The sequence below is a fragment of the Mesitornis unicolor genome, unplaced genomic scaffold, assembly GCF_000695765.1.
Source record: "Mesitornis unicolor isolate BGI_N332 unplaced genomic scaffold, ASM69576v1 scaffold3069, whole genome shotgun sequence".
NCBI lineage: Eukaryota > Metazoa > Chordata > Aves > Mesitornithiformes > Mesitornithidae > Mesitornis > Mesitornis unicolor.
In genome coordinates, this window is record NW_010209049.1 from 80,557 (window position 1) to 97,394 (window position 16,838).

At 38.4% G+C, this 16,838-nt stretch overlaps 1 protein-coding gene across 1 annotated transcript in view; it reads right to left on the reverse strand.

Moving 5' to 3' along the window:
- LOC104547145 (tolloid-like protein 1) overlaps window positions 1-16,838 on the reverse strand; it is a gene marked incomplete at its 3' end in the record, with an annotated part of 90,764 nt that overhangs the window by 73,330 nt on the left and 596 nt on the right. The gene's annotated exons all lie outside the window — the stretch shown is intronic.

Consider the following 16,838-nt stretch of genomic DNA (forward strand, 5'->3'; position numbering starts at 1 on the left):
GGCAATCTATAGATGTGATATAGTATCAAAAGATAAATACCACACATTGAATACAGATATTTAACAGCTCAATAATAGGATGTTGTGCGCTACTGGTAAAACATAGTACGCCAGAGATTCCTTACCTGGCTGAAAGTTAAACACCCAATAATGGACCCAAATCCTTGCTTCAAAAGCCAAGATGAAAATTATGTACATCATAGAATCACAGAATGGCTGTGGTTGGAAGGGACCTTAAAGATCATCCAGTCCAACCCTCTTGCCATGGGCAGGGACACCTCCCACTAGACCAGGTTGCCTAAAGCCCCATGAAACCAGGCCTTGAACACTTCCAGGGAGGGGGCATCCACACCTTTCTTGGGCAACCTGTGCCAGTGTTTCAGATGTGATATGTGTTTAAATAGTTGAGACAATTTTGCCCTGCTTGTTGATGCAAAAGCAGAATTTGTTAGCTTGTATTTTTTTCCAGAAGAACATCTACATTTAACTGCAGAAATTAATTAAGATCACAAGTGGTGAGAATAGCCTCTCTTAAACAAAAATAAAACTACAGGAGAGGGGGAAAACCCCACAACAGGGAAGCAAAATAGACCTTGCTACAAGAAAACATTATCAAACTTACAATTCTCTATCAGTTACCACTTAAGATAAAAATTGACTACACGCCAAATTATTAGAACCATTGACAATATATTATGCTTGTTAACCAAACCTTTGGGTAAAACCAGGGGCAGATTTCAATTGAAGGCAACAGAAGCTGCCTGGACTTATAATGAAGCTGATTTCGACTCTTCTTGTAATGGCTAGTTTTGCTTTCACAAGAAGGAAAGTATGATATAGCTATGTTTGACTTTGTACATTTTTTAAATAACCAGAAATTCTTAACCGCAGACACTTACAACACAGGCACATTAACAGTACACATCAACGCTTCTTCAATATGTTAGTTAAAAATCTTACTGTTTGTGCCATGTGCACAAAGGATGAGGAACAGTCATTGGCATCTCACCAGTGTCTCCTGGGAACAGCAAGTAAGCACAGAAGTCTCTTCTCCCTCTTCCTCTGAATCAGGAAGAAATATGGAAAAGGACAGCTGGGAGAGAACCAACCCCTAGAGGCAACAGAAAGGCCGAAGTGGCAAGGATAGCAAGAGGAATAAATGAGATCTCCCAACTTTCAGCTTTCAAAACGAGGACCTTAATATCAAAAAAACCGCCATCAAAAAATGGCAGTCTCCATCTGCCTCCAGTAGCCAGCTCTTAGAAAATGCCATCCACTCTGCCTCCCTTAGTGCCAAGTCTCAAAACACACAGGTATCAACATGGGGAGCACTGCTTGACAGCCAAGGGTTGCTCCTATCAGAAAGCGCTTAGCTGCGCTAAGGACAGACCAAAGGACCAGTTGACGAGATGGGCATAATCCAGCAGTCCTCCTCCCTGAAAGCAAGTGACCTGGACATTAGGCCTGCACAGCACAACTGTACTCACACAGGCTAACAAGGTGACAATTCCTTCAGTGAGAGAAATGCTGTTTCACACCACCCTCTCTCATGGTACACTAATTAAGTTTACACTAAAATTCCAGAAATTCTGAACAAGGGATACACAGGAAAAACTACGAAACAAACTAGCGGGGGGGAGGGGGGAAATCACCACAAGCTGTTAAGTCTTTTCCATACTCTTTTCCATGTATTCTCAAAATTTCCAGCTGGACACCTGCTTGAGAATGAGTCCTGTGAAAGAGTGCTAACTGCAGGCAGTGTTTCCCGTCTCCAGTGAATAAAGAGCATTTTTTCTCTTGGATGCATATGGCAAAACAAGCCAAAAATTATTAAATACTGTCCCAGTATCTCTTCTATTCTAGAGAAAGGCTATTGGGAAATGGTGTACATTTCACCAAGTTTCCTCTGAATCAGCTGTGAGTTTCTTACATGCCAAATGTAGTTAAAATAGCAAATACAGAAGTTGGTAATAACAACTGAACCAAAAGTTTAGTGCTGTGGCTTTAATTTAAATCAGAGCTAAGACAGGATTCTGAATGTTTTGGGGTTTAAGATGTATGTTAGAGAAAATGTACCAAGACAACAAAAAAAGACAAAAATTATTTTAAACATCCTCCTCTGTACACAAAGGACAACAGATGCATCACCTATTAAGACAGCTCTTAATAGGACGTCTGCAACTTCTGTTTCATTTTTTCTTAAGAGGCATACAAAAATCCTTATTACCCTATTTTTATACACTATAATAAAACTGTATTTAGAACTTCAGTATGTATACTAATTTGTGTGGTAAAACTTCAGGGCGAAAAAACCCCATAAAATTAGTTATTGAATAAAAGGCATATCTAAAAGCATTTTTATTTTAAACATGTCTTTGGCACTTTTTGTAAAGCACGCTATACTATTTTCATTGTAGTAAAATCATTCATTCAATGTGAAAATCCTAACATATTTCAGTTCTCTACAGTCTCTTAATTCTCATGGAAGTTTACATTCACAAATGTCATCACATCTACCACTCTATCACAAAACCAAATTCTCAAAATGTACAAAAGGACACCCAAAGTATTACAGCATTCAGGGAAAGGTTAGGTCTGCCTCGCTACTGCAGGGTTTCTAAAATTTGCTCCACTGGCCCCTAGGAACTGCAGCAAGTACCCTCCAAACTCAGGGGGGAGCTGCAGGATTTATTCTCGAGCAAGGCGTGGCATGCAGCCAAAGGAGTCATTTAGTGGATTTTTTGGCCAAGCAGGAAAGTGTTCCATTTCTTCTGCCATTCATTTAGTCCCAGGAGGAAACTGAGACAGGAAGTCAGGCTTCCAGATAATAGGAGTGTTCCTAATGATGTCCTTTGGCTCCCAGCACAGAACAGTTCCTCTATGCTCCCCCTTGCTACAACATCTTCTCTCTATATTATTTCCCACTGCAGAGGGGAAACAACAACAAAAGCATTTTGAATTAGTTTTCCTTTGCATCCAATTCAAAGGGCCCAGTTAAATGAACAGCAACTAACTGGTTCTCAAAACCAGCTATTTATGCTTGGAAATTAGCCTAGCGTAACCACTTCAGAAAGAATCCTCCATTGCAATGTCTACATATACATATTTTAAAACTTCACAAAACATCAAACAGCTAATTGCACCCTCAATTACCTGGTTACCTATTGCCTCCGTTTTAATGGACTGGTGAAAAAACATATCTCCAGAAATTCTCAGTAAAGTGGCTCTAAATATAATTTTCCCTCTGGTTCAAATTCTGACCTCATTAAGATGAGCGCTACCACGCCATTCATCTCATTAGAAGCAACAAGAGATCCTGAGAGGGACTGCAGTCTGGATGAAGAATTCAACCTTATAAGTTGCACCACATAATCATAATGCATTTAGTATTGCTGCATAAACGTGCCAGGAAACACAAATCAGATATAGCAGTGTGTTAATTTTTTATGATAAAGGAAAAAATATACCTTCATTGCCTGCTGTGGGTCCCTGCCCTGGGCATAGTTCCCTACTGTACAGTTCACATCACGGCTCACCCAACACAATCCAGGGCCTGTAACACATCATTAATGCAGGCGCTTCCACGTCTCACCTAAAGGATCTGCTGTATCCCATGGCAGGATACAAGGCAGTGCTACCGTAGCTATGAAGGTCCAAAGAGAAAAAAATCGAAGTTGCCAGGAAAGTAACTATCGTTTCTTAGACCAACCTTACAGAAAGAAAAGGTCTAACAAACTTTGTAAGCCATGGCATTTTACCAGGTGGAAGAGCCACTGAATAATCCACAGGAGTGTGAAAAAGCAAAACCAAAAGACCTGTGTGAGAACAATTCATCCATATTTAACTAATGACATACTGGAACAAAAGACCACTAGGAACTTTGATATGTGTATCATTGTTTTAATTAAAAGTTACTACCTTAGCAGCAACTAAATACAGAGAGCTGTTTGATCTGCACTCAAAATGCACTCTCAGATGTTTCTACTGAAAATCTCCTATCTACAGCTGCAGAGAGCTCAGCACAGGATAATTCACCTCTCGTTTGCATGTCAGTTTTTACCCGATTATGTGGCTTCCCCTGGCAGATAACCTATGTAGCACTTTGTGATGCTGGTTTATTCCCTAGGACTTCTCCAAGCACCTATCCAATCTTAAATACAGATATCTGTGACGTTTCAGACAACAAACAGGAAAGAAAACCAAATACAAAACTGATTATTAAGAGGGGAGGAAGGAAAGGTGCAGTGTGTGCTCAGCAGTGTCCTGGGGAGTTAGGCATCCCTGCAGTCCCATCAGTGCAGGGGCAAGCCTGTATCTCTCTGACACTCTGCCCTCCTGCCTGCTTCTCTCCAGTGGACAGCCGGCTGTTGAAAGGGTTTATCTTGATACCAGAACAGTCATAAAGAGCTAAAAAGGATCAGAATTGATTAGCATGTAAGAATGGGGATGTTAACTTGTTTCTTTAGCACATGCAAGTGGATTCAAAATCTTATCTAGATCTTGGCTGATTTCCGTGATACAACATCTGCTTGTTGGAAGAAGAGGAGAGGAGAAATTCTGCACTGGTAAGACCTAGGACATTTTAGGGCAATGAAGTCAAGCCAGAATATGTGAGCAGAAAACAAAAATCAAATAATTTTTCTTCTTCTATAAAACTGTGTAGTTGGAACTGAATATTACTATTTATGCTAATTTTTGTTAGTTTTTTTTCCTTAGGGCCTTTTTTCCTTTAGTCTGAGCTAATTAGAAAAGACAAACAAAAGGTTTAGCTTTATAATTCTTACTATATATAGAAAGAATATATTAACTTTCTATCTATAAGTCTTTCTAAGTATTTCAGGAAATCTTTGACATTCTATGCAACCTTGAGCCTAGAATGTTTAGATCAATGAATCAGTAAAAATACACTACATGTAACGGATTGCTGTACCATAGTCCAAATAAATCTAAGACACTTCTTTAAAGTCTCAAAAAATAAACAAGAAAAATTAATTTTGTTCAAGTTGAAAAAAATTGTCATTACTTCAGCTGGCTCTACCCACTGTTGACTTAAATCACCATAGAATAGTTTGTGTTTCTCTCTAACATTTTAGTTTCATCCTGCTCAATATCTGCATATCTCCATAAGACAGTTACTGATCAAGGATGCATCTCTGCATTTGACTCTTTTCCATAATGCAAAAGGAAGACTATGTTGTAAATAAACTTTACTGAAGTTTTGCTTCTGTAGACACACTGGCTGTGATCCATCAGAGCTACCATTTGTGTTAAATTCAGCTTCTTCCAATGTAAAAGTACTATGAATTAAAATATCCAAAAGACCTGAACTGCATTTCTGTATTTTGATCTGTACTTCATGCATGAAAGAGTTTCATCCTCAAGAACGCAAATAAAGAACTGAAAAAAAATAAAAACCCTCTGCTAAACTCCCTGCTCTCCACTGCTCCTTCAATTCAGGGATCAAAGGATCTACAAACCATAAAAAGATAATCTTTTTATGATGGGGTGTGCTGGTTTTGGCTGGGATGGCGTTAATTTTTCTTCTTCTTCCCCCTGCTAAATAACTTCAGAAAACTCCATAACTAAAGCCAAGTAAAGGACTTTCTTCAAATAAAAAATCTAGACTCATTTATCACCTGCAGTTCTCACTCAGGCCATGATTAAAGTTCAACACACTGAAGAAACAACATCAGAAAGAAAACAGAAGTTTGCGAAACAAAAGTATCAAACTATGTGGCTAAATGCAAGATTTGCACTGAGTTAGGCTGTCATAAGGAAACTTAGTTCTATACTGCATACAATCTAGAGTTTTTGCAATCCACCCAAATTATACCTAGCTTTGGGGGGAGGGGAGATAAGAAAAAAAAAAAAGACATTCTGCTCTGGTTCTATTTTACCATTTAACTAATTCAACTTATTAAATAAATGGGTATATTATATTAGTACACGTGTTCCTCCAGTTTTGCAAGATCTCTCTAGCTTCTAGCAGCATCTAGAATAAGAATTGTTCTAATTTTGAGATATTGTAAATTAGTGAAAGACTTTCAGTACTTGTCAAACTTTAGCTAATGGTTCATGATTTTGCTGATATTATTACAAACTACACTGACACAAGCTTCACATCTTTATTTTGTAACATATGGCTTATTATCTTTGACATTACACCTTCCGAAATTACACAGATAAAAAACTGTATATGCAACTGCAACCATCATGTTCATCAGCATCTTTAGCCATTCATCAGATTGAACAATTAATAAAGTAATCAGCTCTGACAAGAAGAAACCTATCTCTAAAGACTGAGAAATTATTGCAGTAATCTAAATCCAGTCTTATCCTGAGGCTTCTTATGGGGAGGAGGAGCAAGAAGGAATAAAATCAGATGCTCTTGCAAGCTGCTGGATTTTTTTCACACCCCAGTCCAGCAAGAAAGAACCTGCAATCACAAGGTCACTGAATGTAAGATTTTGTTATACTCTTGTGTTAGTGATGACAACTACAGAAACTGGAGCAAAAATCCAACTGCCTTCATTAATATGCCTGCAAAGCATGTGAGCACATGAATACAAGCAAGCCATAGCCCAAGTACACAGGAGTAAATTAGTTAGCTCTGCACTTTATTACTTATTCATAATCACAGAATCACAGAATATTAGGAGTTGGAAGGGACCTCGAAAGATCATCCAGCCCAACCCCCCTGCCAGAGCAGGAACACCTAGACTAGGTCACACAGGAACGCGTCCAGGCAGGTTTTGAATGTCTCCAGAGAAGGAGACTCCACAACCTCTCTGGGCGGCCTGTTCCAGGGCTCTGTCACCTCACAATGAAAAAGTTTTGCCTCATGTTCACATGGAACCTCCTATGCTTCAGCTTGCTCCCATTGCCCCTTGTCCTATCATTGGTTGTCACAGAGAAGAGCCTGGCTCCTCCATTCTCCTGACATTTGTCCTCTACAAATTTATAAACATTAATGAGGTCACCCCTCAGTCTCCTCTTCTCCAAGCTAAAGACACCCAGCTACCTCAGCCACTCCTCATAAGGGAGATGCTCCACTCCCTCAGTCATCTTTGTGGCTCTGTGTAACTGGAAACATTCCTACTGAGTTCAATAGCCTCTAGATCAGGTTTAACACACAGATTAATGTGGCATTTCCCACTGCAGGAAAAAAAAAATATATATAGGCGCACACACAATCAATACACACAAGTTTTAAGTTCCTGTAGAGATACTTCTACAAGCATCTATACTTCAGTGATACTTCGTTAGGTAACCGGGTGAGCATGTGCATACATGCGTTAAGAGATAAGCATGTATGCAAGTGCTCCACTGGACCCATAATGAGAATCTATATACATTAGGTAAATGCAGTTTTCTTCTTGTGTGTTTGCATACACTCATTTTCATCAAATACAGTCAATGCGTTACAGTCACACCGAGCTTTGAAATTCACTCACTTTCCAAAATAGCCAAATTGCATTTATCTTTCAGACATGCTACAAGACATGAGTTTTTGAAACAGCATTTAGGAAGGGCTGAGGAACAAAAGAACTGCAACACTGGATCATATCCAAGGTCCTGTCTCTGACAGCAGTCACTACCAGCTGCTTCACAGAAAGAAACAAGAATCTGCAGTAGGTAAACGAGGATAATCTTGACACCTGTCAGAGTTCATCCTAGTTTCCAGCTACTAAAGACTGACTTAAACTCTGAAGCCTGAGGTATAATATCCACTTGAAAAAGTCATCATTATTAATTATCAATTAATCATGTCATATCTTATATCCAAATACTGACTCAGTGGAATCCCTTAGCAGACTTCAATCAAAAAAAGCTGTATAAAAAACCCCCACATATCTCCTTGTCTCAGCTCTGAATTTGTCACTTCAGAATTTAATAGGCTAATAACAATAGAAACAAAAAAGCTTCTTTTTTTTATCTTCTTGTTTTCATTAAACAGTTTTTCCAATAATCTAAACCATTGTGCAATAAAACACTTATCTGCGTGAATCTGGTTCCTTAGTAATTTAGAGGCTTGATTATTATGCTTTTGTCTGATGGTTTGTTGTGGGTTTGTAGGAGGGTTTTTTTAATTTCTTTTCCAGGCATAAAAGATTAATCAATATTTGTTTTCAGAACATAATGCAGTTACAGCATATAAGTAACAACTGAATAAGGATTACAGAATTTAGTCCTGAATCAATTGTCTTGAACAGCTGCATAGTTAGAGAAAGACTGAGCAGTTTATATGATGACAAAAGGATGGGTTGATGGAGAGATCAAAGTTTCTGCTACTAAAATGAAGACGACCACAAAATGCCTTCATCGTGACACTGGCAGTTTTGCAAAGAAACGCAATACGCTCTTTGTCAGAAAAGGGCTAGGTGGACTGCCTGCACATAAAATATCTAATTTATCAATTTGGCTATATGTATATACACCTTCACAAGGGATGAAATAGACTATTTTAAGTACGGAAACAGTTGTCAAGTAGTGGAGCTAAACCTACCTGCAAATAAAACTGAAGCAAGAGCACAATTTTAAGAGTAATGTTGAGTAAGGGGAAAAAAGTGTGTACAAGTAAAAATGAAGATGTATGCAAATTCGTTATAAATATAAGGACATTTTACCAGATGGAGAAATTGGGCAGTTCATCATCATGTTCTCACACCCGCAGAGTCGTTCTAAAACTACTCTTCATGAAAGCAAATATAATTGGCTGTGCAAGTAAACTGTTTAAATAAATCTTTATATTACATAAGAACCATCTGAAATGATTTTCTTTACTTATCTGAGTACATCATCTGGAAACATAGAGAAGCTCTGCCTATTGGTCACTCTTTCAAAATTCTTTATACCTTATTGGGGAAATGGAAAAATCTTGAAGGTATTTAGTGATACAATATCCATGATGACAAGGACATACGTAACTAGCACCTATGAAAATGTCTAAATAAAACTGATTGATTTTTGTTTTACAACAATTAGTGTTATTACTAGGAATATGTTTAACTGCTGCTACTAGCATGATAATAATATAACCCATCTGCACAGCTCTTTAGTTACATCCCTCTCAGCTGATGTCCATGCCCACTCACTTCTTTCAAGAGCTGATATTTAAACTCAGACATGTAATTTACAATATCCAAGAAGCCAATATGGCTGCAGAGGTACTGGCACCTTTCAAATGCAGTCACATACCTCCGACTCTCAATTTTTGTAGGAAAAGGGATTACATTCATCAGGACAGCAAGACAGACATTCTACATTCAGATTTAAACACACTGAAAATAAGTTTTAGAATAAACATCTTTCTTTTGCATTTTTGTGTTCTGGTTTTGCTGATCATTCCCTGATCTGATAAGAGTTTCAATACTTACTATTCTTTAAAGTAATATAAACAATCCGATATTTTGAGAATACCAACGCAGAAATCTCTGAAAGTTTGAATCCTGATAAGATGTGCCATTATACTGATAGCGACAGTCCTGGCACAGCTGAACTGATATTTTATGGTTATTTTAAAATTAAAACTTCCATGTAGTTTAAGCAAAAGTATAATTTTAAGTGTTTAATAGAAATTGTTGCTAAGAAAGTTCACATGTTTTAAACTACTAAGAGGATACCTCAGGACAAGCATATTTTTCTGTAATATAATTTATAACTATCAAGATGAATAAAAAAATTCTAAAAATCAATTACTAGTCAATTATTGACACACTTTATCTCAATAAAGTATATATAGCAAAGAAGCTGTTTAAGTACACACTGCTTATCCTATTAGGTATCATATTTTACATACCTCAAGGAAAAAATTAGGAGTTATTTTGGAACAAAATTGATTTTTTGGCATTTTGGTCTTGACAGTATCTGTTTTTAAATATTGAAGAGAAAAACCACAAATCTACATTTTGGAGCGTTATTGCTCTGTAAGAGCTATCTGATTGTGCTCAAATATTCTCAAACACTTGATGCTCACAGATCTATAGTCACTCAAAATTTGTACTTGCAGATCATTATTAGACAAAAATCCCAATAAAACTCATCTGAGTGTATCTGTATGAGTAGGAACTGACTTTGAAGCAGTCTACAAGAGTAACCACCTCACACGTATTACACACTGACACTCTACATATGTCCACAGCACAGCCTCCACCTTCACACTCCCCAGTGCAACCTGTTCTGGTGCATTACTATTTATACAAGTTTTATACTTCAAGTACTTCTAGTACTCTCATCTCTATTGTTCAGCAAGGACAGTCTTCACATCAGATCTTGGTATTTAGGTTCGAGAGTCCAACAAAGACAGAAGGTTCATGTATGTGTTCTGTATAAATATTTATAGCTGGGTGTTTCAGGGTTTGACATGCAGCGTTTAACAAATCTCTGGCAGCCCACTAAGCACTCCAGTGCAAGACCTCCGAGAACATGCTGATCACGCACAGCCCACACATCCTCCTCCTCCTCCTCCTCATTTCTAGCTGTGGGCACAGGTGCCCAGTTTCTTTGCTACATGTAGAGCTATCAAAGCAGTAGAGAACAATCTTACGGAAAGCATGATGATGAGCTAGAAGTTATATCTGGAGGAAATAACTGCTAATTGTGAGCAAGAAAAAAATACATCAAGGGAAAAAAACAGAGAGAAGAGGACTAGGTGACTGGTCAGGAAGCACAGTGAAGAGCCAGAAAGTAAAAAATGCATTCAGTGGGGAAGGGGAATCCAGAAGCAAGGAAACTTGTCATAGGTACAATGAAAGAGATGACAGAGAAAGTAGTAGAGGAGGAACAGCAGACACAAAGAAATAACATGCATTAAAACACATTAACAAATTAGCCATTAGCTCACTCTTAGTCAAGAAAAATATCCTGAGAAGAGAGAACTAAAAATACCCAGACTTCTCTAGTCACACTTCCAGTTGCTATAGCTCTGAAGGGATGCAGTAGGAAGGTGGACAGAGGTTGTTTGTGGTCAAGAACGGGAGGAATGAACTGCATTCAATAATGACTGGAACAGAGTAGACTGGATAGACGCTAAGGAGGCTGAGAAAAGTCTGAAAAATATTACAAAAGGCTGTCCATCGTACCGAAAGTTTTGATAGCCCAAAGCTTAGTACTGCTCTGGAGTACTCATAGAATCATTTGTCCTTCAAATATAATTAAAAAAGAAAAAAAAGGAATGTTGTATAACCGTAACATTTTTCATGAGTCTAAAGCTAGACCATAAAAACCTATTTCAGTTTAAGGATAAACACACATTGTCTAAACAAAGAATAGAGATTTCTTCCTTTGTTTAGTTTATTCATTGTTATAAAGTTTGAGCACTGTAATGCATCCAGGAACTAAAACAAAAAAAAAAGTCCATTTTCCTCCACAAGGTCCCCTGTGGCTCTGAAAACTGTAAGTTGACTCTTCCATTTTACAGCCCTTCTGTCAATACCACGTACCACAGACATGACTGTTTCTCTCCAAAAAGAAGTGAATGAAATTATATCATAAGCCTATCAACCCCGTTTTCCAAAGGGGCAATAAGAATGACATAAGGCAGACATCCAGGTGTGGTGAATGTTTCTGAGCTTGCCTGAGGGACCTGATTCAAAGCTCAATTAGATATGTCAATTAGGCTTTGCAGTGATGTAATACTGCTCCTTGCAGGTCACTCGTTTGACACACCGGAAATATATTCAGAAACAGATCCCTGTGGAAAGTGGTCTGGACATGAAACTGAGCCTTTGGTATGAAAAGACGATCACAAAGTTAGAACGTCAAACATACTCATTTAATATAGTTTTCCCAGAGTTTCACTATTGAATAACTCTTTTTAATGAGGCCGAGGAGAAAAAGAAATTTACGTTCACACAAATTTCCTTCAAAGTTGCTGAGATACCATATTAAACGACATCACAGGTAAAGTTATAGTGGAGAATTCTGAAAAATAAATAGGACTTAAAAACTAAATTTTTCAGCAGTCTGGTTTACCCTATCAGTTTATACACAGTAGGATAGAGGCCATTTGGGACAGACTATTCAGAAAAGCTTGTTTCTGTTTCAGCTGCCTACACTATGCATTTGCTACATGAATAGTCACAGTCTGTCAATCTGGCAAGTGATATTAGCAGTACAACCTCTATATTAGTAAAAAATACACTACATATCTTTCATAATTTACTGCATGATTGAAATATAAAGATGAAAGTTCTCAGTTATCTAATCATGCAGCAGATTCAAAATGTATAATCAGAGGTTTTAAGAATTTTCAAGTTACCAGACTGCACAATTAGCATGCTTACAGCTGAAAACATGTCCCAGAATACAAGATACAAACTAAAAAAAAAGGCAACCAGCCTAGCAGTATAGAAAGCTGCTGCTACAACGTGAATAAACAAATGTTAGATTGCAATCACAGATGGCACCGTATAATAATTATACTTAACTTTTACCATCAACTTTTCATGTTCAGATACTTTACAAATGAAATACATAACTAGGTTTCACAGCTAAGTGAGGTGGGAAACACTACTATCCTTGTTATGGACAATCCAAATTTCTTTTTATTCTTATTTATAAAAGTGCAAAGAAACCAAATTAGTTCCTTAGATTCTCACAGGAGCGAGAAATGGACACAATGGGCCTTTCTTACTTTTCTCTTATTCTCAAACAGGCACACATACATAAAGAATTTGTTCTCATTCAAACAACAGCAAGCTAACCAACTTTCAAGTTATGAAGCTGTAAATCTAATTGTTCATCTTTATTATTTTGACACTTGTATCTAGCTTTACTGGGGGAAAAAAAATCTTCTGCTCCAAGGCAAGTAACTCATGTATAATTTGAAAGGAAAAAAAATCTCAATTAAGTGTTTTGTGTAATAATAAAAAAGTTATCCAAACTAACTACTGTGAGACTGTAGAAGTTTCAATTAAGTTAAGAAAAATTTCCCCAGTGCAAAGACCAAGGCCCACAACAAGGAAAAACAATAGATCAAAGAACTGATCCATTCCCCAAACCTTTAACATTTTGTTTTTAAAAAAAAAAAAAAGGAAAGTTAAATACGTCACAGAAGAAATGCCAGAAGATACTTATCTGAGGACAGCCAGCTGTCTAGAGGCTGGAACAGTCCTCAGTGATGCAGATACACAACAAAATTAAGACCTGTTGCCCAATCTCCCACAGTTCATGGTATTTTAATTGGAAGATCACACCACAGAATCTCTTTTTTGTTTGTTTTGAGGAAACAAAACAAAAGCCTTCAAAAAACTTTCAATATCAACTAAGTGCAGACTATGAACAAGTACTGCAGAATGAGAAATTATTTTCCTACCCATCTCACTCAGTATGTTTCTCAACAGACAACCTTAATACACTATATGCTGTGGCAAGAATGGAAAAAAAGAACCAAACAACTCTGTGAATCCACAGATTAATGTAGATGTGTGCTGTCACCTGAAAAGCTTGACAGTGTCCATTTAGATCTAACTAGACATTTTATTTTTTGCAGTAATACCTGATTTATAGAAATGCTTCTCTATGTTCCTAGATTCATTAAAGCCTGACATTGCAATGAATATGGCATTCCCAGTTTCACATCTTCTGGCAAATTAGATCTTGAAGATGAACTAAGAATGCCTTACACTTGAACTTCACAATGGTAAACACTGAGGGCAATATCCTGCAGAGAGACACAAGGAAATATCCAAGACATCAGAAGTACAGAAACTGTGTTAGATCACATCCCGCTGTTACAGCATGCCAGGATATTTGTTATAAGGAGAAGTACCATGACTCAAAATCCATACGCAGGTTAAAGGTCTGCAGACAAACACACAGGAAGCCACGCAGCTCATCAAGTTCATCTGTGCAATGTCAATAGCTTCCTCACCACCACTCATCTCCTCAACATCATCACAGCATTTCCTCAGGCTTTTCTCTTCCCTGGGGCCCTTACTCCAGGGCTCCTAAGGTGCTGGCTTCACTGCAGAGATTGAATTTTGAGATCATAGTATAAAACAGCTGCTGTTCTAGATGCATCTGGAAACATCAGTTCCAGAAACAACTGTTAACCCTACTGTGCATCTGTCAGACTCCTGTTATCTGTATTTTTCAAAAAGCTGGAAGCTTTGTAAGAAAATGTACTTTTCAACCTTTATAGCATCCTGCATTATAATATTTCTGCGAATTTTAAGTTCAAGGAACAGTGTGATTCTACGCACACTCACTAAAACAATCCCTTCCTTATAAAAATGTTAAAATACACACAGAATACCCGTAACAAATCCCACGGAATACCCATAAATAATTTCTTGAAGGCTGTCTCATTCTGTTCCAAGTAAATTTCTCCAGCTCTTCCACAAAAGGGGAAAACGAGGAAAAGGGAACCTATCAAAAGAAGACTGATTCAACAGAGTTAGGAGTGTATCTATAATGAGTTATCGATATAGATTTATAACTGTATCTAACTATTGATCCGGGGTCTCAAGTACTGTGCTTTCTGTCACAAGATCTAAGCAGCAAACATGGGAGAAAGGCAGAATGCAAATACCTTTTAATATACTTGTGAATTCATTTTGCATCAGCATGTTTGGGGGATCTCAGTTGCAGTTGGTTTCAAAGCATTTTATTTGCTCACAAATTGTGGTAGGCCAAATTATTCTAGCATATCTGTAAAACCTGCATGATGCTTATTTGAGTTTCTGAAGTATGTCACTAGGCAGAACCCTAACTGACTTTCGGTGTTCCCTTATTTTACCAAGTTGCAGAAATTCACTTATATCTGGGACCTAACTGTTACCAGCCTGAACAGTTAATAAAAAAAAGCACTTCTGCAGACACAGCTGTAGGCCCTCCAGATGCAGTAAAAGCAGGTGTTAATTATACCTAAGATACAAAGTTTGCATACACTGAGTACAATCTCAGCAATGATTATCTTGTTTTATCCTGTTATCTCATGCATAGAGCGACCACACAAATGTGTGTGTGAACAACTCACACCCCTGAGAGTGAAGCCTGGCTTTGTCCTTCTTCAGGGCCTCACTATGAAAACCATCGTAATGACAGCTATCAGTAAAATTACTCATGAGAGTCCAAAACCCACCCCAGACAGAAAGACCCGACCTAGGGAGGACACACATTTGGGTTGTGCTGCTAAAAGAGGCTGAGCACCCGCTATCCCCATCACCTTTGATCACGTATCAGTACTTCACAGGCTAAGATTAATGAAGCCTTTTGGGAAGGTTTAACAGAAAAAGTAATTGGGAAATACTGTGTGAGGATCAGTTTTGTTGATATATAGAACTTTCTAATTTTTGTTAAAAATTAATGGTATGCAATACAAACAGTCTGCAGTGGTTACATACATTTTCATTTCTTAAGAACAACTATACACACACACAAAAAAAGAATGGGCTATGTACTGAATAGAAAGCCTTCAAGTGATTGCTTTTAAGACTAAAGGAAACTACACACAACTAACTCTTTGTGCATCTACCTGTCTCTTGTCACAGACTATCTAAGCACTTTGTGAAGAAGCAGCAGGAGCAAGAACTTCCATATAAAATACTTCAGTGGACCAAACTTTCCAAACAATTGTTTCTTTCTCCAAAGAAAACAAAACAATGGCAGAGAATGGTCGACACTGATCACATTGCACAGACTCTTACTGTTGTCTTTCTCCCATGCACAACCTTAAAACACTTAGTATCATGAATTATAATTTCTTAATTATTCTCACTATGACACAAAAAAAATCCCAAACCAAACTGAGAGTAAATACATATTTCTCATTACATGAAATTATGCGTAGGAATCTTCCTAAAGAATCACAGACCAGAAGAGCTCAAGTTAACTATAACCAGTTACTTAAATATGCGTATTTGTGAGTGCTAATTGGAGAAAAAAAAATGATTTTGTTTGCAGTTGCTTCTGCACTTTCTGAACTTGACCATTCCTCAGTTGTACACAAGAACTAAAAATTCACACTCTGGAACAAAATATTTTTGTGATTAGAAAAATGTAGTGTCTGCATATTTGGCATATATGTTCACCACATTCTCCTCAATAAATTAAAAACCACACGGACATAGTGAACACAACCTTTGGCTGAACTAGTTTTCAGAATATAAAATAACTAAATGCAAAGGAGGCTGCTGGAAGTTTTGAATGCTTATTTAACAATAGAGCTGTTGGGAATGAATCAACACTGTTGTTCATAACACCTTTTTTTTTTGAGGAGGGAAGCATCATCAAGATACACTTGTCTACTAAAATACCAGTGAACCCGGTTCCTGAGGTCGGCAAGAAGGTTGCTGATAACTTTAATGGATGAAGAATTGTACTTGGTATTAAGGAGACTGAATCTTAAATCAGGAAGATAAACGATCTGAAAAAGCACTCGCTTGCTCTGCAAGGTGAGAAGAGGCGGTAACTCAACTCTTCCTGCACAGCTGAGAAAGGGGTTTGGTCAGGCCTTGGAGTGGCGGGGAGGGGACGGGGGGAAGCGCAGTAGCCTCACAGCACGCGCTGTAAAAGACGAAACCGCGCCGTGCGCGCTTTGCTGTGCGAGATAGGCACGCGTGGACTCGCCTGGCTGAACGCCCAGCACTCGGCTTTCCCCCTACGCCGCACCTTCCCACGCACCCCACTCCACCCCGCTCGGAGGACATACGTATTCATAGGGCGGCCGGCGCGGAGAGCCCGCCCCGGATCCGCCCCGACCGGCTGGCCTCAGGAACGGGGGTGCCCAGTCGGGGGCGACAGGTTGAGCTGGAGGAAGGCGAAAGGGAGCCCGCGGGAGGCGGCAGCCGCTCCCGCCCCGGGGGCGGGGAGGGCCCCACAACGGACCCACCCCC